Raw genomic sequence first — 21995 nt, 5'->3', positions numbered from 1 at the left:
GAGAAATCCTGAATCAGATTTGTCCTTATTTGGGGGGTTTATGTCCAGGAAGCTGCCATGAAAGGAATTCAGAGAATTTGCAGCATCGATGGCTCATCCTACTGACTTCCTCTGGAAAAAGCCTTGGGCTACAGCAAGTCTTGAGATGCTCACTGTTTCCAAGCCAAAGCTGGTTGCACACATGTGGTGAATACAAGGCATGTTAATGTGCTCCAATACTCTTTCCATTTCCCTGTGGGCTGATTGATCACTGTCTGTGAATATCTTTTAGCAAAGTTTCTATAAAATAGCATGTAGATTAATTCTTGGGTGATATTGGGTGCTTTAGCCTGGTTTTCAAAGAAAAAAAGTTTGAAATAATCTTTAAAGATCCACGAACAATAAATGGGCTGTGTCCCCTCAACTTTATTGGACAATATTACAGAATCACAGAGTTTAAAGGGATCTCTGGAGATCATTTTCATACAGCTTCTTGATTTAATTAATGTTAAATAACTGTTAAAGTGGAACACTTGTCCTCTATGAAATTTAGTCCAACTGGAGCCCATACAAAGCAAATGTGTGCTTAGGAGTATTTTTCTGTCAAAACCCTTCCTAAATGAATGATTTGCAGGACTGTTCAGCACCTTCACACATTATGATGATGCTCTGCTTTAATCTACACAGCTTGTCATGGAGTTTATTTGGATTTTAAAAGAAAACTGCATTATCTCCTTTCTCACTATGTTTAATTTGATTATAGTACACCAAATAGACCAGAAAACCAGGGAAGTAGTACAAAATAATAAAAACTGTGGCATGATCTATCCATAATGCACACACTAAACCTGTGTAAGAGAGATACCAGAAAATAATAATTTCTCATTTATAGCTCATCACTGTAAAAGATTTGATATTTATTACTTCAGTGGGATTAGGGCTGCTTTTCTGGAACAGAAGCTCACATATTAAGTAAAACAAAAAAAGATGGAACCTCTTCAGGTTTAAAATAGTTTAAAATCAATGAAAATCAGGTAGTGCAGTGTCACACAGGGCAAGGGGGAGGAAGCTCTGGGTTAGTAGCATCCTAAATTTTAACTACTCCCAAAATTGTGTTACAGAAGGCCAACTGGCACTTCCATGTAATTGCTGTTCTAAACTATATCTAAGAAATAAATTGATCCTCTTAAACTTCTTAGTACACATAGTGCTAGAGATTTTAGGCATTGGTGTATGAGTATTAAAACAATAATAATTTTATTCTAATTAGTCTCGTTCCATGTCTCCTGCTCTTGATCATATGAGTAGAATGACATGGAAAAGCACATGATCTGAAGTAATCTTTTTTTTCATTTTCTGCAGCTCTCTTCCCTTCGGTACACAATGTTTATGTTTTCTATTAACAGACACTGAGATTATGTTTACTTTTGTAAAAGAAAAACTAAAATTCTGAGAAGATTTATAAATATTTGAGTTGATTGACACAAAATACCTGGGGTAACTGGGTAAACTGACCAATTGTAACATAACTCATACAGTAGCTATGTCTGCAAATTGTTCTTTTGTTTTTCTTACCAATGTTTTCAGTTGCAACAAAGCTTGTTTGGATTTTCTGGGACACAGCAAGTGACAGAATATTCCTTCTAGCCCTTGCAATGTATGAATGCAACTCCTTCTTTGCAGACCATGACTTTCTATAAAGAATACGAAATCTCTCATCTCTGTGATGGCCTACTCGATGCCATTTGGGGAACATTGCTCTCTCTAAACTAAAACATTCCTGGGCCCTTTATCCCATTTATGTCTGGGTTTATGTAGCATATAGTAAAATAGATAAAATTAAATTAGCCATCACCCAGGAGGTGGTGCAATTCTAGACCAGTCTTTTCATCTTTCTGTCATGATTTAACCCCAGACACAACTGAGCACCACACAGTGGTTTGTTTACTCTCCCAGCAGCAGGATCAGGGAGACAATCAGAAGGGTAGAAGCTAAAACCCTTATGGGTTGACATAATAAGTGAAGAAAAAGCCACAAATGAAAGCAAAGCAAAACAAGGAATTCATTCACTTCTTCCCCTGGACAGGCAGGTGTTCAGCCACCTCCAGGACATATCACATGTAGTGGTTACCTGGGGGGACAAACACCGTAATTCCCAATGTCCTCCCTCCTTCTTCCCCCTGCTTTATATCTGACAATGATGCCAGATGGTCTGGAATATCCCTTGGGTCACTTAGGGGACAGCTGTCCAGGCTGTGTCCCTTCCTAGTGTCCCATACATCTTCAAATTCTTTTGCCAGCATGACAGTACAAGGTGCAGAAAAGGCTTGGCTCTGTTCAAGTCCTGATGAGCAATAGCAAAAACATCTCTGCACCAAAAACATCTCTACACCATCATCACTGTGTTCAGCACAAATCCAAAGCACAGTCCCATGACAGCCTCTGTGAAGAAAACTAACTCTACCTCAGCCAAATCCAGAGCGCTTTCATATGTGCAGCATCACTCACTTACCTGTGACTTACCAGCTGTCAACACCTCAACATTGCCAAGCTAAAGTAACTTGGTCTCTGTTGCTGTTACCCTCAGCATCATCTGCCAGAGGAGGACAGCATCACATAACCTGGTGTGGTGTCCAGCAGAATAATGCAATTTGACAGAATGCACCACTGAGGGGGCTGATTGACTGATCTCTGTTGATGTAGCTCTTGGGCAGGCAGCCTGAATTCTGATGGACTATTTGATGAGATGAAGGACTGACTAAAAGAGGGCAAGTATAACTGCATGAGTCACATCGCTAGATTATCCAGTAATCTCCCAGCCCTAAACACAGACTGGAGGATTCATATGGTTTCATGTGCCTTTCTGGGTTGGGTTTATTTTTTTTTTTTGGCTCTATTTTTTAACACATTTTGTGCCTGTTTTGTCTGTTTGGTGTAGAGCTGGGTACACCCTAAAGAATTTTCCATATGCTTTATCTGGTATTTAGGGCTCAAAAAAATAGTGCTAATTCAGTTTTTCTCAGTAGTTTAACCTGATACATTTTCCTGTTTCTCCTACTTCTTCCCACTGCTGTAGCTATACACCAGAGAGACAGAATGCTGGGCTAATGATGATGGAAAATATTTGTATGGTATAAGTAGGAGTGATATTGATGACACATAAACACATGCATGCATTCCTGTCCAAAAGGAATACAACTTTCTCTTCTCAGCCCCTGGGCAAGATATTTTAATTACATTGATTTCACAGTACTTTAGTTCCAGTTCCTAATTCACACTAGCATGCATTATTAAAAAATGAAGACCTTGTCCCCTTGGGAGGCTTTTCTACCAGCTTTTTCTTGATAGAATATGTCAACTTATGCCTTTTATAGGTTTTCTATCTCTGTGTTCCTGGTGCTGTTCCTTCATATATTCTATTTCAGGCCTAATCCAAACAGTAAGTTTTAGGATCCTTTGCAGACTAGAATTGTGTGCTATACTTAAAACTCAACTGCATTATTTATTATGACTATTATTAATTTTTTTTCTGCTTTGATTTGGATTTTAGCTTTTTTTTTTTGAAGAAATTAACAATTCTTTGCGTATGGTATCTACATGTTTACTTACCAGCTGCTACTTATTAAGTGCCTGTCTTCATAACTGTGAATATGCATTCTGTGTTTTCCTTCATTCTTCACTGGTAGAAGACCCATCAATTTATCCATTTTAACTCAAAGAACACCTCCCTGTCAATTCCACAATCCCAAGTCCTTATTAGCAATGGAGTATGTGGGTCCCACTATGGGATCCTTGCTGCCCAAGTCAGTATTCAAATATTTTTCATACCAATTTGAATAAGCTAAAACAATCTTTGCAGCATAAAGTTTAGGAGGGTTTTAAGTCTTAAAATGAGCCTAAATTTTTGCAGGCATTTACAAATGCCTGTGGGTCAAGGAAAATAATGAAACATTAAGAAAGTGCCATCATAAGGTGTAAAAATATTGCATCTGTAAGGTTCTTACAGGTTTTTATTTTAAAACTTCCATGTAAATGCAAATTTTGTCAATTAAATTGTATTTTCCTTACTTTGTTATGCTACAGTTATTGCTTTTCATCTTTCCAGACCTGGCATATGGTAAGGACAGGGGTCATAGTCTCCTGAATGTGCCATTGAAATCAAGTACCCATCTTCTGCTGAATTTCTGTGTGACGACATGTTTTAGGGAAGACCTGCAGAGTAAACTAAACAAATGCTGAAAAAAAATTCTGTCATAGCTATAGAAACCTTCCCATTGAAAAATAAGACCCTTCCAGAAGTCATCTCATCTAAATGTAACCCTCTCATAGTTATCACTTGAGCTTTGGCTAGTTATTGAGACTTCCTTCACCACGCGTGGAGGAAACTTTGTACTGCTTTGGGTCATCGGTCCACTTAAGAGAAGAGTCCAAGAAGAGCGAAGAGACCAGGGAAAAGTGCTTCTCTAGCATAAATTACAATTCCTAACACTCAGATATTAGGAAATATGGATTCCATATTTATTTTCTGTTCCTTCCTGCTGTTTCTCAGGTCAGGCGTGTTTTTTTTCTGGCCAAGATACAAATGCAAAGACACATTTAGTGCATCTCAAGGATGGCAAAGGACTCTCAGATCTATCACTCTGTGTTAAGTTAGAAGTCATGGGAGGAGAGTTTTGCAAAGGAATATTTATGTGAAAATCCTTGCATAGATTCTCTTCTGTTGTGTGAGAGCTGACTCTCTGCCCAGGCCCTCGTCTGTGCCTGTTCTTTACCCAGGCAGCTGTCAGTGTGAAGCATGGCTCTTATCATCCCTTTCCTGACTCTGTGCCCTTCCAAAGAAAACAACAGCCACGAGAGCCAACTCTCCAGGCTTCTGCCACCCACAGGGCTTGTGGCCCACACAGGAGAGCAAGGAACATCTTTATTACTTTGTAGAACCTTGCAGATACACAAGGCTTTCTACAGACTTCTCCATGTGTGATACACCATGTTCCTTCTAGAAGGTAGCTGCTCACAGTGCTCTTTATTTTGTCTACAGATCACCATCAGCAGGGATAAAAAATTTCCTAATCAGAAATAACATTTATTATTTGTGACTTTCTGTGGTTAACCTCCTTGCCATTGGATTCAGTTGGATTCAGATAAACTTTACTCCCATGACTTAAAAAATTGTTTAAAGGCCATTTGGCTGATATGAATAGCTAGCTGCATATATTACATTATTATTATTATTATTATTATTATTATTATTACTATTATTATTATTATTATTATTATTATTATTATTATTATTATTATTATTGTTGTTGTTGTTGTTGTTGTTGTTGTTGTTGTTGTTGTTGTTATTGTTAGTGTTATTGTTATTATTATTATGCAATGTTGGGAATTACTAGGAAATAAATAGAGAAGAAAAATGGAAACATCTTTATGCTGTTATAAATTACCAACTTACATTGTCAATATGGAGTGTAGCTGTTCCTTCCCCTGCTTTTTTTTTTTCTCCACAATTGATACAGTAAAAGGTGATCAGAAATCTGGAAGCATCACAGTAGTTTTCCAGATGAATAAGCTTTGAGTCCTCAGCTTTGAAAAGACATGACTGGAGTCTCTAAAATCTGATGTGCCAGGTGAATACAAAGTGAGTGTGCATTGTTGCTTCTGTCATAAGAACACAGTTGCAACAAATTAAATTTGGGGAGAAAGGGTTGGTGAAAACAAACAGAAAGAGATGTTTCTTCACCAAACAACTAGTTAAGTTTTGTAAAGCTGCCAATATATTGAGGATGATAAAATTTTACATGGTTGCAAAAGCAGCTCACGATTTTTGCAGAAGAAAAACACACCAGTGGTTCTTAGGTGCAAAGTCAGCATGTTTATGTCCAGAAGTCATTTAATTACAAATCGTTGAAGGCTGGGAGGGTTTTCTGGGAAAATATTGCTGTATACCTGCTTAGTTCTTATATTCTTCCCTACTAGCTGTTCTCAGAAATTGATCATGGAACAAGAAAGATGTTTGACTTTACCCATTCTGGTTAATTTTTTCCATTGCTTCTTGCTGCCCAAAGAAATATAATTTAGCTGTGATCCCTGATTGTAGTCACAGCAGTGACTGTGTTCTGTCTGTCATTAAGTTGGGATAACTACCAGCCCTGACGACCTGCCCCAGATGTTCATTGCCAGCATTTCTCCGGTGTTTATGATGCCCCTTACCCTGGGATAACAGAGCACAAATGCAGGTGTAGCCATTGCCCTTCCTCTTTCTGTCAAAAAAAATCAGATTTAAAAGAAGCAATTTTTTTGTTATCTTGCATCAGTTTTGCTGAGCTGAGTTAGGAGAGGGAGTGAAAGAGCAGCCTGGTTCTAAGTGAGCCATGCAGCTGTTTAGCATGCTAATTATGCAGGCTAATGCAAATTAAGCTCTCTGAGTTGAGCATCCTTTTGCTCCCTGCTGCCTGCTCTGCCTTTGCCATCAAGATCAGGTCCCCTGTGGCAGGGCTGACGGATGCTCATGCAGAGCTGCTCCTGCAGCACCACATTCCACACATTAGAATTGACTGGGATCCATTGCTGGTTACCTCTGAGTTGAGCTTGAGTTGACTTGGGATGTGCTGCAGAAATAGACCTGCATGTGGGTTTAAACCACAGCTGAGCTTAAAAAATTTGCTTGAATTTTGGAGCAACAGGATGGAAACAACAGTCTTTGTTCAGATAGCCTTGGACAGAAAACCACACTGTGTAGGAGACAGAGTCAAGCTTAGAAATATGTGACTTACTTGTGGGAGTTGGTATCCCAAATTAGTGCATTGTAGGACTGCAGAAAAGGTGTTTTGTTAACAGTAAGTGTCTTTGCTAATTGCTGCTGCTTGCATGGGAGAAATGAAAAGAAATATTCATGACCTTGCAAGAGATTATCTTCTGTACCAAGCAGCTTCCTTTAAAGAGTCAAAGGTTGAAAAACACAGGTCAGATTGTTTTATAAAATGGAAAAAAAAAAAAATCTGTACTAGAAAATAACTTGCTTTTAAAACTTGTCCTAAACTAAAACTTTATATTTTTTTTTAATCATACACTCAAGATTTAAGAATTCCAATTAGGAAGTATGCAATTTCCAGTTTTAAATAAGTCTTTTTTTTTTTTTCAAAGACACTCCACCCCATAATTTCCACTAGAAATAATTTAGAAGTTTATATCTTGAAATCAATTTTATTCTGATTTTATCCTTTGTACTGAATTTTAATTAAATTTTCATACCAGTTTTACTGCTCCATGTCAGAATCTGAATGCCTTGGGAAAAAAAAGCATTTTCAAGCCCAAGGTTATAATTTCTGATCAGATTTGCTTTTCTGCTGCTATTTGTTGCCTTCATAAAGACATAACTGTAACTTAGATAGTAAGAGATAATGATTATTTTTAGAATTTTCTGTGTTTTATATCTTGGTAATAAAATGCAACTTTTACTCTAATAAATGTGTTTTAAAGAGTTTCCCATATCTTTAACAAACACTGGAATAAAACTCCAGAATTCCTGATTAAGAAAACATGAAGCACTTACCAATGAAACGCCAAAAATGAGACACTTGATCTGTGTGAAATTCCTACTTGCTCAGTAGCTCAGAGCTGACATAAGTAGCCCACAGGTCACATGTAAATGCCTCTTTGTCTGTGATAGTGCCACATATGGGAGTGGATATCATCTGTTTGCCTTTCCTCAATCTGCCCTCTGTGTCGTTTAGTCTTTTAAAAGTCAGCTCATCACAGTGGCTGGACCACATAGTGGTTGATTTATGTGCAGTCACCTCTCAATTCCTACATCTTTGCATTTTTTTCTCACATCTTTGTTTCATGGTTCACATTCTTTTTCAAAAGAAATGTTGAATTTCAAAAGAAATTAGAATATTTACCCCTAAAAATACCCAGCATCCGCAAATTGCAGATGAAACTTATATTTTTAGCATCTTTAGTGCCCCATCTGAATGATGCATGAAATGATGCTCTGTACTTCCATGAGGGACAATATTCCTGAAGGGAAAAGTATCTTGAAGAAGATGTATTTATATTTTCTTTTCCATATATTTATTCAGAATCTGAACACATTATAGAAGAAAATTTATAAATGGTAGAATCAGGAGTGGTCTTTGTATACAACTTCATTTTCATATTGAAAATGCTGAAGACTCTGCAGAAGTGCCTTAATCTCATCCTGACTTTCTGGCAGGAAAATCCTTGTTCCTTTTAAATCTCTTTAATGTCAGTTAGGTTTCACAGAACTGTAAAACCATCCAGCCAAAAGTGGAACTAGAAAGATCATCTGGTCCAAGATTTTTTGGGAAAGGGAGTCTCCTTGAGATTATCTAGCACACTGTACCATTTCACCCTGAAAAACTCCAAATTTCCCTTTAAAAAACAGCAAACCAAATTTTAAAAACAATCTTCCAATTTTTGCATTGCTGCAAGACCCAGCTGCAGAGGTTTTGGGTCAGTTTAATAGATGGACTACCATAGATGTGTGCAAAGCATTTTGAAAGATAGAAAAGAAAAAAAAAACAAAAACACTTTTATGAAAACAAAAACGTGTCTTTTTTGTTGCTTGGATTGTACTGGTGAGGTGAAAGGATATCCTGGAGGGTTAACTCCTGTAAACATCCTTTTTAAATGCACAACAAGGAGACTTAATAACAATATCTGCAAAACAAATATAACTGTAAACTATATCAGTAGTTTTACTGACTTTACTGTGGCTGATGTCAGTAAGATTTAAGTAGTTTTAAGTAAGCAAAAAAAATGTAAAGTTAAAATCATCAGAGGATTGGATTTGTTTGGTGACAAAGTGATAAAAGTGAAGAGCAGTAAACATAAACGTTAAATCAAGCAACAGTTTCTCAGTGCACAGCATGAAGGGAAGTCTCTTAGACTGGCTGGTGGAGGAATTAATTAGGTAATGTATTTAATGAATCTAGAGTGCTTTGAGGAATATGAAGTGCTTTATAACTGCTATGAATTTTATTTCTTAATTTCTTAATTGTGTATTTATTTACTTTTAAATTATGTAAATTCCAAAGCAGATATGAAAAACATCAATACCTTACTTCTTTGGGAATTCAGGATCTCAGTTTCAGAACTTCTTGTGAAATATCTAGGGAGTACTTTTAATACTTTTAATTTTAATAGTTCTGTGCAAATTGAAGCACCTTAGTTCTATCCTTGAATGATTTCTGCTCGTGTTGTAATGAATCACTGGGCAAGTTTGCTGCAAAAAATACAAAACACACTTAGTGTCAGAACCCCACAGACATTTGCACTCTAAAAGGGCCAAGTTCTCTTGTTCTTTACTTTTGTGTATCACTGAGTAAAGATCCATACACATTGCACAGAAATTATTTGAGGGAGTACAAGAACCCAGGATCTCCTTTCTGGAAAGTAATTGCCCTGCCTACCAGTCTATAGACTCATTAATTAGGTAATTTTCTCTCATCTTCTCATTTTTATTCTTTTTTTAGCATTCACCATGGGCACATTGTGGTGCATAGAGAAAAGGAAGGCCTTTGGCTTGTGGCTTAATACAACTCTGCAGGAGTTAGGTGTGTTCTAGGAATTGTTATTCACTATGGCTGGGGCCGTCTCTGAGATCACAGTGCTGAGGTTGTGGAAAACTGAACTCTCATGGAATTTTGTTGCCTCTTGGGTGATTTCAATTAGCAGAACAATTTAATTATCAAGGGACTAAATGTAATTTGAATCCCCAAACTCTTGTTTTGAACCTCTTTGTTAATTTCACTAATTATTGTATCAGCTGTTTCTAGTAAACTCTGAAAATTATTCCAGACTAATATGAATTGGAAAAAAAAGCTTCTCCTAAATATTATCTGGAGTTAGTAATGATCTCAAAATTCATGGTTTCTCAATTTTAATGGAAAGCTCCAATTTTTCACTAGAGAGTGACTTTGCCAGCGTATTTTGCTTCTGTAATAATACTTTCCCTTTTGTTCTTCTCTTTCCCACTTGCATATTAATTTGCTTCTTCTCCCATTACCCTGCTGACTTTTCCATTCCTCTCTATGTGTTACAATCACTTTTATAAAACCCAGCTGTCTGGCTAGCTCCTTCAAGCCCATTTTCTTGTGCACCACTGAACTGGTTTTGACAATGAATTGCTCATGGCTGGGCATGTATTCTGTGTGAACTAATGCATGAACAGCTCAGCTATTGCATGAGCTGTTCAGTTATTTTAAATTTTCTCACAATAATGAAGTACAGAACATGCAAACTTTTGGATCATGTGTTCCCCTTGAGGCATTTGTTTTTACCCTCTGTTCTGCTGGCTGAGTTTTCCATCATGCTTGTGTGCATCTAGACTACAGAAATTTTGCTTGGTCAGGGAGGTCTGGGTTAGAGAATGTGTAGGCAAACTCAGCAGCCACAAGCCCCTGGGCTCTGAAGGGAGGCATCTACAAGTGCTGAGAGTTGATGGACACCATAGCAAGGCAGCTCATGACCATCTTGAAAGGCTGTGGCAATCAGGAGAGGTGCCTGAGGGCTGGAAGGAAGGAAATGACACTCATGTTTCCAAAAAAGGGCAAGAAGGGAAGTACCAGGCAGTCAGCCCCACCTCAATCCCTGCAGAGGCCTTGAAGCACCTTGTTCTGGAGGCCATCTCTATCCACATGGATGACAAGAATGTGATCAGAGCAGTCAGCATGAATTCATTAAAAGTAAATCAGGCCTTAGCACCCTAGTTGCCTTCCATGATGACACACCATGTGCATGGATGCAGGCAGAGCAGTGGTTATTGTCCACCTGGGCTGCAGCAAGGCTCTGTCTCTCCCAGCATCCTCACAGGCAAGCTCAGCCGGTGTGGCTGTGAGTGGGTGTGGAGAGCCTGGTTCAAGAAAGATAAGTGCCTTAAAGAAATATAGAAGTCTGCTGTAAAAGCAGCCTTTCCCAGGCTTGATCCTGTAAATAATTAGGTTCTCAGCCACCTTTTATATAAACAACAAGATTCTCAGACCGTTCTGTCCTTGGCTGCTACTGGGAGCAGACAGTCAGTCTGGGAATAGATATGAAGGTTTTGAGAACTCTTCATATCATGGTGGGAACACTGATCTTGGTTTCAGTAAACTAACTTCAGGTATTGTAAACAAAAGGAGGAGCTGAAGTTTTCTCTACAGCCTGTCAGGAGCTCAGATTTTGCAATATGCACAAACTTAATTAACACGGTTATAAAAAGTGCTGGATTGATGAATAAACCAGAGTCAGATGCTGAACAAGGAGGTTGAGTCTCTCCCTCCATCTTCAATAAGTGGGCAGTGAGGTGGGCTGGGCACTGACTGACCCGCAGAGCCCAGTCAGTGCCTCTGGGTCAGCTGCAGGTAACTGCACAAGCTTTGGACTCCTATTATCAGCCTCTATCACCTTGCTTCAGAATTTCTTTTCTTGGGAGCCAAAAGTTCACCTTTGGCTCCTTCAGTTATTGTGTGCATGTAATTTGTAAAGCATGAACAACAAAAATAAAATTAATTCACTCATAAACCAAACATTTACTGACAAGCAGCTGATCTCAAATGATCCACTGCTTTATTTTATACTAAATAGTTAAATTACAATCTCATAGTCCCTGATTTATTGGTTTTTATAGACTGCTTCATTTTCAACTGCTGACTGGGAATTTCTTTTAATAATAAGCATTTTTTCTCTATTGAGAAATTATGATGAGTTGCATGGGAATGATCAGGTTTTTTTGAGAATGTCCTAATTTTTTTAATGATTGGAAAACATTTAGAAGTTGACTAAAGATCATCTTTGACATTTTCAGAATGAAAACAGATTTTTTTTATTTTATATTTGTGCTCACTTTCCTCCTGTGATGCTTAGTCATTTTTGTTTCAAAGAATAAAAAGGTCAAACAAAAGTGCTCTGGTTTAAAATGAAATATTTGAAATTATTAAGTTGTAACCTAACAAAGAGTTTATGAAAAAAATTATAGTTCCTGCAATTCATCCCAAGGACAAAAAAAATATCATAGCCTGACTAATATTTCTTATTTGGGAAAATCATTTTTTTCACCATGTTTCTTTTAACTTTCATATTCACTTTCATCCAAATCTATTATATTTACTTTCTTTTCAAATAAGAGAAAGAAAATGTCTTGAAAGTGCCTGGTAGCAAAAGTTATTTCATAAGAAAATATAAATTTTCCTTTTTCCCCTTAGCCATATAACTACTTAATACCTTGCTCTGAAAAATTAAAACAAATACTTCCATTTTGAGACACTTTCTCGTGCAGATGGGAAAATGGCAACAGATCACAGATTTCACTCAGCCTCCTCTTTATTCTGGTCATTTTTGATTAGGAAACTCTTCACTTCTAATAACTAAGTAAAGCTAATGTGCTCTGAGGTTTTAGTTACATAGATTTTATTGCATCCTTCTGGGAATGCTGTGCTTTGGGTTATTGGTTTGCCTCCCACAGGAATCTCAGTTCATACAAGTGTGGTGTCCCACAGCACACAGCCCCAGTTCTGCTTTTGGATATTGCAGCAGGTATGCAAGGCTGAGGAGAAAATGAAGCAACAGAGTACCAAGGGGAAAGCAAATCAAGCAGTTTTACACTTCCAGTGACATGAAGAAAGGATTACTCTTGTTCTGTTTGTACTGAACAGCAATTATTTTGTAATGATGATCACAAATTATCCTCATAATAATGAATCTTTGCTTTGGTTTTTAATACTCCTCATTTATTACACGTATTTGGCATATTATTGACAATCATTACGTTGGATGGTACTACTGACCATCCCTGCAGTTTTGTCAAATTGGAAATTGATTTATAACCTCAACATGTAGATGCCTTTATTGAACAAACATATAAAAAGACAAAAATAATATTTTCCTAAAGCTATTAGGAGGGAATAGGTGTCCTTGAGGACAGGTAAACCTGAGTTCTTGCTAGGAAAAAGGGAAGATGGGTCATCCTTGCAGTACTAAGGTGCTGAGCAGAGCAGAGCAGAGAATTGTGGCATACAGGAATGTTTCCTGAGCCAAGGAAACCCCTGAGTAAAGACAGATTCTTTAAGAGGGCCTGTAGGGATAGGACAAGCAAGAATTTTAAACTACAGGAGAGTAGTTTCAGACCATATACAAGGAAGATATTTTTTTACAATGAGTGCATTGCAAAACTGGAACAGGTTGCCCAGAGAGGTTGTAGATGATTCATCCCCAGATATATTCAATGTTATGTTGGACAGGGCTCTGAGCAACCGGCTCTAATTTACCATGTCCCTTCTCATTGCAGGACTGGATGAGCTTTGAAGGTCCCTTCCAGCCCCAAACAAGCTGTGATTCTGTGATTCTGTGTGTTTTGCAGCCACAGGTGGTTGTCCCCCGTCCCAGAGGTGTCCCTGCTGCTTTGGCTTACCAGAGGGTCAGCAGGGTCAAGCAGGGCTCACTGTTGAGTGGGTGACCCAGTGCAGGCAATGGGGGCAGCAGCAGCCGTGGACAGAGTGGTGTTTGCAGGAGTGGCCTGCAGATCAGCTGTGATCTGCTGCTGAAGCACAGGAGATGCTACCAGTTCCTCAGCGCTCAGGAGAGTAACTTAAAAGTAAGCCAAAAGCACCTTTTTAAGGGGAATTCTCATTTCACTGCTGCAAGCATCTTGCTGTGTAGCAAGAGTGACTCATCCAGGGAGAGGCAGGAGCAGGACAACAACTGAGATGACAAACTATGTACTGTGACACTCTGAAATGGCTTCTGGGTGGCTCTCTGAGGGAACTGACAGGCTTTGTGCCACTGTCAGCTCCCTTTGCCCCCTGCTCACAGATGGCAGGCTGACAAGAAGGGAAATAGCTGAACTTATCAATGCAGTAAAAGATTTATGTCAGGAGACGGGATGCCTCCACCATGTGGGAAGTCATGGTGTAGAAGCACTAAGTAGTTTTAAGCAGCTGCTTAAACATGATCTCAGCTAATTATTGCTGTTATAAATAAAACAGCTGAACAGCAATAAAATACAAAGAGCTAGGCTCATGTCAAACGCTGCATGAGTGAACACCGTGAATAAAAACCATTTTCACTGTCCTTCACAGAGTCTGGAAAGAAAAATGTCCCCGTATTGAGTGGGAATAATGAGTAGAAGTCAGTGCACCATGGAGCAGGGACCCAGCTGCTGCCTCCTCATGGCTGGTGGAACCATCATGGGGATGAATGTCCTGATCCCTCAGAGAATGCAGGCTTGTCAGGGAATTTCTTCTTGCTGGAGACAGACCTTGCTGCATATCTTGGCTGTTTTCATGTTTTGGAATCTAAGACAATCAATGTTTTCTGAGTTCTTATTTGTGACGAAAATCTACTTCATTGAGATATCTGTTTATTTCAAGAACAGAGTGTCATCCTGACCTCGAAATAATTCTTCTCCTGCTCTGAACAACACCATCCTGATCTCAGTGCCATCACTGAATTGGGTCATAAAAAGGATTCAGTACCTTTCAGGATCAGCAAGCCTGGCCCATTTGCTTATTATCATCTGATGCTATTTTGCTGATGTGAAGAATTTCTCTTCTGAGCAACTTTCTCAGTGAAAATAGAGCAAGGGCTCAGATGCACCTCAGGATCATTCTCATCCTGCTTTCTTTCCTCACCTTTTTCATGGGCCACAGGCAGCAATAAGTCTTCTCTTACACAAATTCAGAGGCAACATCACTCTGCAGAGACACCACAGCAGTATGAAGAGCGCAAGTGACACATTTTACAAGCTGGTTGCATAGAAAGTGTGCAAAGGGCAGACAAATTATTTTATAAAATAAATGCATAATGGCTGTAATGGCAGTTTCTGAAAATACTTAGAAGTATGCTCTCTGAAAATGTTAGTGTAATCCTAAGGGTGCTTGAAATAGTACTTTTATAAAAATAGCAAAAATGCTGTTTATAAATTGATTTGTAGAGTATTAACTGTACTTTGTCATGCTATTGAAAGATGATCAGCTTTAAGGCACAGATAAAAGACCTCACTGATCTTTCAATACTGCATCACATTTACAGCTCAATTGTTTAGATGAAGAAAGTCCAAGTATTCCTCACATGAACCCTCATGTTGGAAATACGGAACAGTGATGTACTTACAATTTCCTTACCATAATCAATATTCGCATGGCCCCAGTATAAAGATAGGGGTTCACTGCTCTGGAGCCAATGCAGAAGCTGTGCCCTACTGGTTCACAGATTCCTCCAATTTCAAGGATTTTGCTGTCATGATGATACATGGAGACATGTGGAAGACATGAAGACATTATATGTTTATAAAGTTATGTAAAATGAAACAACAATGTTGGGAGGCAATAACTTCTTGTGTATCTCCACGGCTGGCATTCATCCTCCTGTTTCTGTGCTTCTGATTTCCTCTTCTCCCGGCTCCTTTCAGCAGGGAACTATCACTTATCAGGAAGTCGTATGATATTTTGGGTTTAAGGAATATTTAAAGGTCATCTAGTCCAACTTCCTGCAATGAGCAGGAGGGATATCATCAACTAGATCTGTTTGATCAGAGCCCTGGCCAAGATAACACTGCATATTTCCAGGGATGAGTCACCTAGACTCTTTCTGAGCAACGTGTTCGAGTCTTGCAATACCCTTATTGTAAAATAATTCTTCCTTAGATGTAGCCTGAATCTATTTTGTCCTAGTTTAAAACCATTCACATGCAGCCTGAATCTATTTTGTTCTCATTTAAAACCATTCTTCCCTGTCCTGTCCCTACATGGATGGTTGAAAAATCTTCCCCTCTATTTTTTCTAAGTTCCTCTAAGCTGCAATAAGGTATTCCTGGGGCCTTCTGTTCTCCAGACTGAGCCCCAGCTCTCTCTCTCTGCCTTTCTTTAGAGGAGAGGTGTTCCATTCCTCTTGCATGACCTCTCATCCCTGTCATGATGGGAGAGTATTGGGATGGAGCAGGATGTTTATGAGGGAGTGAGACAGACCCTTGCTTTCAGAATTAACCCTACAAAGCCTTAAATATGCACCAAAGTATAAAAAATCAGTGCATGATGATACTATGAAGGTGTTTCCAGAGTTGGCTCCTTGGAAACTTCATATTAATCTGAGGAGAAGGGCAGAAAATGGATTTTATCTGCCATTAAAGGGAAATTGATACTTTCTCTTAGCAGAGTTTTCTCTATTAATGGCTGGCCACGCTTTCATGCTTTGTTGCTTTAACTCCTGGATTGTTGTTTAGACCCATGCGAGAGGAAGCACAAACAGCATCAAATTCCAGTAGTGTTGAAAGTTCAATTGGTGTTGATGGAAATTAATATTCAGTGTGCTGGTTGTTTTGCACAGGCCTTCAACCCTGAATGAAAAAAAAAAAAAAAAAACAACCAAAATCAGCCCCCAAAACCAGTTTATTCTGCTCACCTCTCCACTCAGGAGCGTGTCAGTCTTTATGTACTGACTCCTATAATAAAAATCATTACTTCAGTTAAATTAATGGGAAAGTTCCATATACCCATTAAAAGGTAAGATTTGCCCCTGGAATTTTTCAACCTAAGTGCTGCTTTCATAGTCTCTTAAAAAAGTGTGCTGGTTTGTTTACTTCAGCTGATTTAATGCCTGGAAGCACCGTACTTCAAATTCTGTCTGATCTCCAAAGCCAAAATCCCATAATTTATTTCTGGAATCCTTTTAAATTTTTTGACCTGGGAACTATTTTAGGCTGGTTTTACAAGCTTCAGTGAATTCAGCAGTTTGTGGCTTGTTGAAAGAATTAACCAGTCATCTTTACAAAGAGTTGTCCAGGTGGAATGGAAACCTCTGAAGACTCACATTTATCTTAGTGAACTGGTGCTAGATGAAAAGGCTGATAGGTACGTGGTGCTTTCCTGGATCCAACCTATTACCAGTGTGTTTGACTGAGGAAGTTAACTACAGCATTCTCAGATGTGATGAGAACCTCTCAGCTTTGCCACTGCTGGTTAGCTTCATTCCAGCATCAACAGTGATTTTACTAACAGAGGACTTCTCAAAGGCTTTTCCAAATGTCTTGCTTTGGATGCCTAAACCTTAGAAGCAGTTTAATTTAAATAAAAGTTGGCATAATGAGTAAAAAAATAAATCCAATAAAATGAGTTGCTCAAGTGATGTATGAAAATAATATGGCAGAAAATCAAGCTCTGCTTTCCTCTCTTTGCTTTTGTATTGATTTCAAGGAAAAGCAGCAGTTTGTTTTCCTGGCTTACTTGCTCATAACTTCTCAATTTTATTCAATGATTATAACCTTGTTCCATTGCAAACAGTTATTTTATGTATGGAAAATTTAAACATGTACAGATTCGTCCCAACACTTAACTTTTTTTGAGAACCCATATTTTCTGTGCTGCAGAAAATACATCCCAAGTATCTCTGACAATCCCTAGCTCTAATGCACAAAAGAGCACCTACTCTTAACCTGTAGTGTCTACATCAAAGAAAATATTTACTTGGCATCATACAAAAACCTAAACAACTCACCAGCAAATGTCCTAGCATTCTGTCAGTTTGCAATCAGAGTTGCACTGATCCTGAAATAGGAGGGACAAGACATTGCTTACATCCTTGATGGTAGGAAGGAGAGCATTCAAAGGACTTACATGGAAAGGAACATTGAATCAGCCCTAGTTCTCTAAAGAACTGGAAGTGAACCCAGAAATACATACAAAATTATGTCCCCCGTCGAGTTGCTTCATTCTGAATGCTTTGTTGGACCATTTACAATAGTGGCAGGCAGCTTTAATTAAGATATCTAATGTTCAAAATTACTGTGTTCAAGAGTTCCTCTCCTAGCAATCCACCTATTTACCCACTGAACAAGTACTTTGTCACTTATGTTTTACCCCATGCATTCACTAACAGACTCCCAAAGTGCTCTCTAGATGGCACAGACTTATTCCAACCATGATTGCTTGAAATCTGGAGCAATGCGGATTTATGCCACACTCTTTACTTGAAACATGTTTACCTTATCACCCGGGAAATGCATTTGGGCATTTTTGATAAAGGCTGTGTTGTAGCTGAAGCCTTTTTCATAGTTGATCTCTGGTGAATCCTAATGCGATTTTAAACAAGGAGTTTAATCCGTGCTAATTCAGCATGGTGTTTGCCATGATCTTGTGATTGGCCTGTATACAGACTTATAGCTAATCTAAAACTGCTTGTCCCAGTCTTGAATGTAGGTTGCTAGATGCTAGAAATGCTGGAAAGGAAGAATCATTTGTGATGAATTCTCCTATCTGTGCAAGAAAAGTTTTAAGCTACCTTCTCCTGAAGAAAAGTCATTGTTTTAATTAATTAATATTCATATCAAAATCTATGACAAAAAGATCCAGACAGCATGGAGCTCCCTGGTCCTGATGTGGTTTGAATGTGAAGGTAGACAAGACACACACTTGTATTTATAGTGTATGGTTTGGGAAGATCAGTCTACACAACAATCTCCAAAAATCCATGCCTGAGGAGAGAGATGAATTAACATGCATTATGTGGCAACTAGAAATATCTATGAGTAAGGTTGTGTGATGGACAACAGTCCTTTTGGGGAAACAGGGCTGAGGGACCAGAACACATTCTCCTAAATTGCAATGAGACTGCACTGCTAAATCACAAAAGATCGATATGTTTGCACAATTACAGATAGCTGCTCTTCAATATCTTTTTCCAAATTTTTCCTGGCAATTATAAAGCTTCTTGAATGTGGAGATTAAGTGTGATGATCATCTTATAGTAATCAATTTGCTTTTAATATCTGAGCAGGATTTACAGACTGAATGTAATCTGAGTGTTTTAAAGCTTTTCCCTTGGAACATGCTGTCATTACATTCATTAAAATACCTCCTGTGGAGTCAGCTTTTATCAAGTAAATTATAGGACTTATCATCCATTTGGCACTTTACAGCTTTTGATCACACATTTCTCCATGTCAGAAAAAATGTATAGGTACTATATAATATTGTGCTTCACCAATCTGCTGTTTGATAAAATAGATTGAGTGTAGCACCAAAGAAAAATAAATTGTGCTCAAGTTAAAGAAAAGATAGATGTGGATTTTAAAAATTCCATAGTGATCCTAGAAAACAGCATACACTGTCTGCTTTCTATTTGCCCAGTACCAACAGAAAAAAGGTTTGTGAAGAGCTTGTGTGGGTGTGTGATGAGAAAAACTATTAGAGATTTTGCTCGTCTTTGAAAGTCTTCAATGCTTATGATAAATGCATCTGTGTTGAAGACAAAGTGATCTCCTCCACTCTTTTCTGCAAACTGGTAATATCATTGTAGCTGAGTTCACAAACCTGTCTCAATAATCTTTCACTCAATAATCTTTTCCCCTCAGATTGTTTTATCCAGCCATCGACTGATGGCTTTGGGATATTTGACCTTGTGTGAACACATGCAGGAATGCCTTCCTTTTGATATCTTGAAAGTCAGACAGAATCCTGAATATTTCCTTATAAATTTTTCCATGGTCAGATTTAGATTGTGTGATACTACATCCTACTAAAGCCTGAGAATACACAATATAATTTATAATACCACTCACACACAAGTAGCAGTTTGTATTTGTGGATGAATAAAATGCAAGGTTTGGCCTCTGCACTGTAAGGACAAATTTTTATATTTGTGTATTTTGCTACATGAATATATATGTTTGTTATTTACTAGAGTCAGGATTACAACTGAGAATGATTTCTTGTTATGTGACCAAAACACATTGTGTACAGGTGAAGCATAAGCTTACTGAATCACATAACCTCTGGCAATTCTGTTTCACAAATAAGCATTTAATGGGGAGTGAGAGAAAATGAAGTGTTATACTATGATGTGAAGCCTAACCTTGCAACCCTGACCTCTGGATATGGTGAAACATGAAGTGTAATGTCATTCCATTTCTCCCTATCAGATTGCCAGGAGATGGAGTGTTGTCATTAAAACCCATTTGAAGTTAGCTGCAGGTTTATGTGAAACTGAAAACCAGTGTTCTGGGAGAATGCAGCACAGGGATGTTATTTTCTATCTTTCTTCTCTGACTTTTCTCAGACAACATTAGGACAATTGTAACACTCCTCTTTCCCTCATAGTCGATCTACTCCCACCAGGAATAGGAAATCTTCTAATATTAAGCTCCAATTTAAATATACAGCACCAAGTGAGAAGTACAAAGCAGGTGAAGAGAAGGCAGCTGCAGAAGCAGCAAATTACACTCCAAAGAATATGAAACCTTTTTTCATGCAAATGTTTCTAACAATAATGAATGAAGAAAAAAAATCATAATTTCTATAAAGCCTCTCTAAATAAAATGTTTTTCTTCCTTGAGACACCAGCAACTCTTCAGTGCTTAATACCTCCAAGTTTGGGTATCTGAGTATTACATATATCCACATGTATTTATAATACCCATAATGCAGGAATTGATCCTTCTGACTGCAGTGGGCTTTTGTATAATTTGCTGAGACAGGCACAGAAGCATGCTTGATTGCAAACAATGCTTTGAAGACTCAATAATTGACCATTTAGTCTAGGATAAACCAAAAGACCATAAAATGGCATGATAACATCCTCTGAGGGACTGCAAAGATATTTGAAGAGATAATTTTTAAACAACTTTGACAGTCTTCTGGACCAGTTCTGCCATCCTTAGTCATGCCAAGTAGTGTTTGATTCTACTAACAGCTCTGATCTGACAATTGGGGCTCTTTGCAAATTACGTACAATTCAGTATAAGCTAACATGGCAAAACTGTATTCATGCTTTGCTGTGTTTATTTGTTTGTATGCTTATCTGTAGTTACATGGGGAAATGGTTTGCTGCTACTGATTTCATGATACAAAAATAAAATGTGAGTGTATTTTTCTGAATGTATTTTTTAAGAACCTGCTTTTTCCACTGGGATTTCTCTGTATCATGAGCAAAAGGATTGCAGTCTGACTAGGTATCCATGTGATCTTCACCAGTTTAGTGTTTAAGGACTGAATAAGTACAAATTCTTTGGAAAGGAGTAATGTTCAAACATGATAGCCAAGGAGCTAAGGCACATACTAGATGAAGGATTAGAATAAAAGAAATTGAGGTAAGGGGTGAGACTAGTGCCCTAGAATCCAAATGGAAGCAATTTTGTTTTCTGCTAGAGTCAGCTTTTATTGTCTTTCTCCCTGTTAAGGAGGACTTCAGTGTTTTTCTGGTGGTTACAGCTTTGCTAAGTAATCCATGAATTTGTAAATTGCCTCAATTTCTCTTTTGTTGTTTATTCTGCAAACTGATCATGATAATCTAATGCTCTCTCAATTGAGCTTTCACTCTAGGCCATCCTACCTAGCAGATTTTCTTAATAAATATGATTATTCTTAGGTATTTGATCAACTAGTGCTTTTGAAGAGACAGGAAAGATTTTGAAGTGTGAGAGGGGATAAAGAGAGTGAAGAAGTGTCACACTTGAGGCAGGTGCACATGTGTGTTACTTTGACTATTTTTATAAGTGTGTTTGTCTTTTCACTTAGAAGACCACTTACATTGAATACAATGCAATATGTCATTAAAAATGGTGCCTTGAGAAATATTCTGTATATAGCTGCATGAAAATATGGAAAAAATATTTTAAAAGGTTGGATTACTTAGACAACCTGACATTGTCTAAGTCAATTTTAATAAATATTAGTGTGAAATATATGTCACATAGTTCTGCTAAACACAAACAGGTGATTATTAATTGTGCCATTCACGTTCTGGAGGACTGCAAACAGAGTCTGCAGGTGTTCTTGAAAAGCAGGCAGAACCTGCCTCTTCAGAGTCTGCAGGTCTTCTTGAAATCCATCTGCAGACTTCTGAAGACATCTGGATACTTAAAAATAATCAAACCTTTGTTGAGTCACTCCTAAAATATTCTAGCTGTGCTGTACATGCCTCAGATCCTTTTCCTTCATCGAATACGTCTCTCTCCTCCAAAAGTCATCCAAGTTCAGACTGCTGCTTGGAGTCCTTAAGGAGAGCACTTGAGTCATGCAGTCAGG

This window comes from Zonotrichia albicollis, chromosome 5, assembly GCF_047830755.1.
Source record: "Zonotrichia albicollis isolate bZonAlb1 chromosome 5, bZonAlb1.hap1, whole genome shotgun sequence".
In the NCBI taxonomy this organism is placed as follows: Eukaryota; Metazoa; Chordata; class Aves; order Passeriformes; family Passerellidae; genus Zonotrichia; species Zonotrichia albicollis.
Note: the sequence above shows the minus strand (reverse complement) of the source record.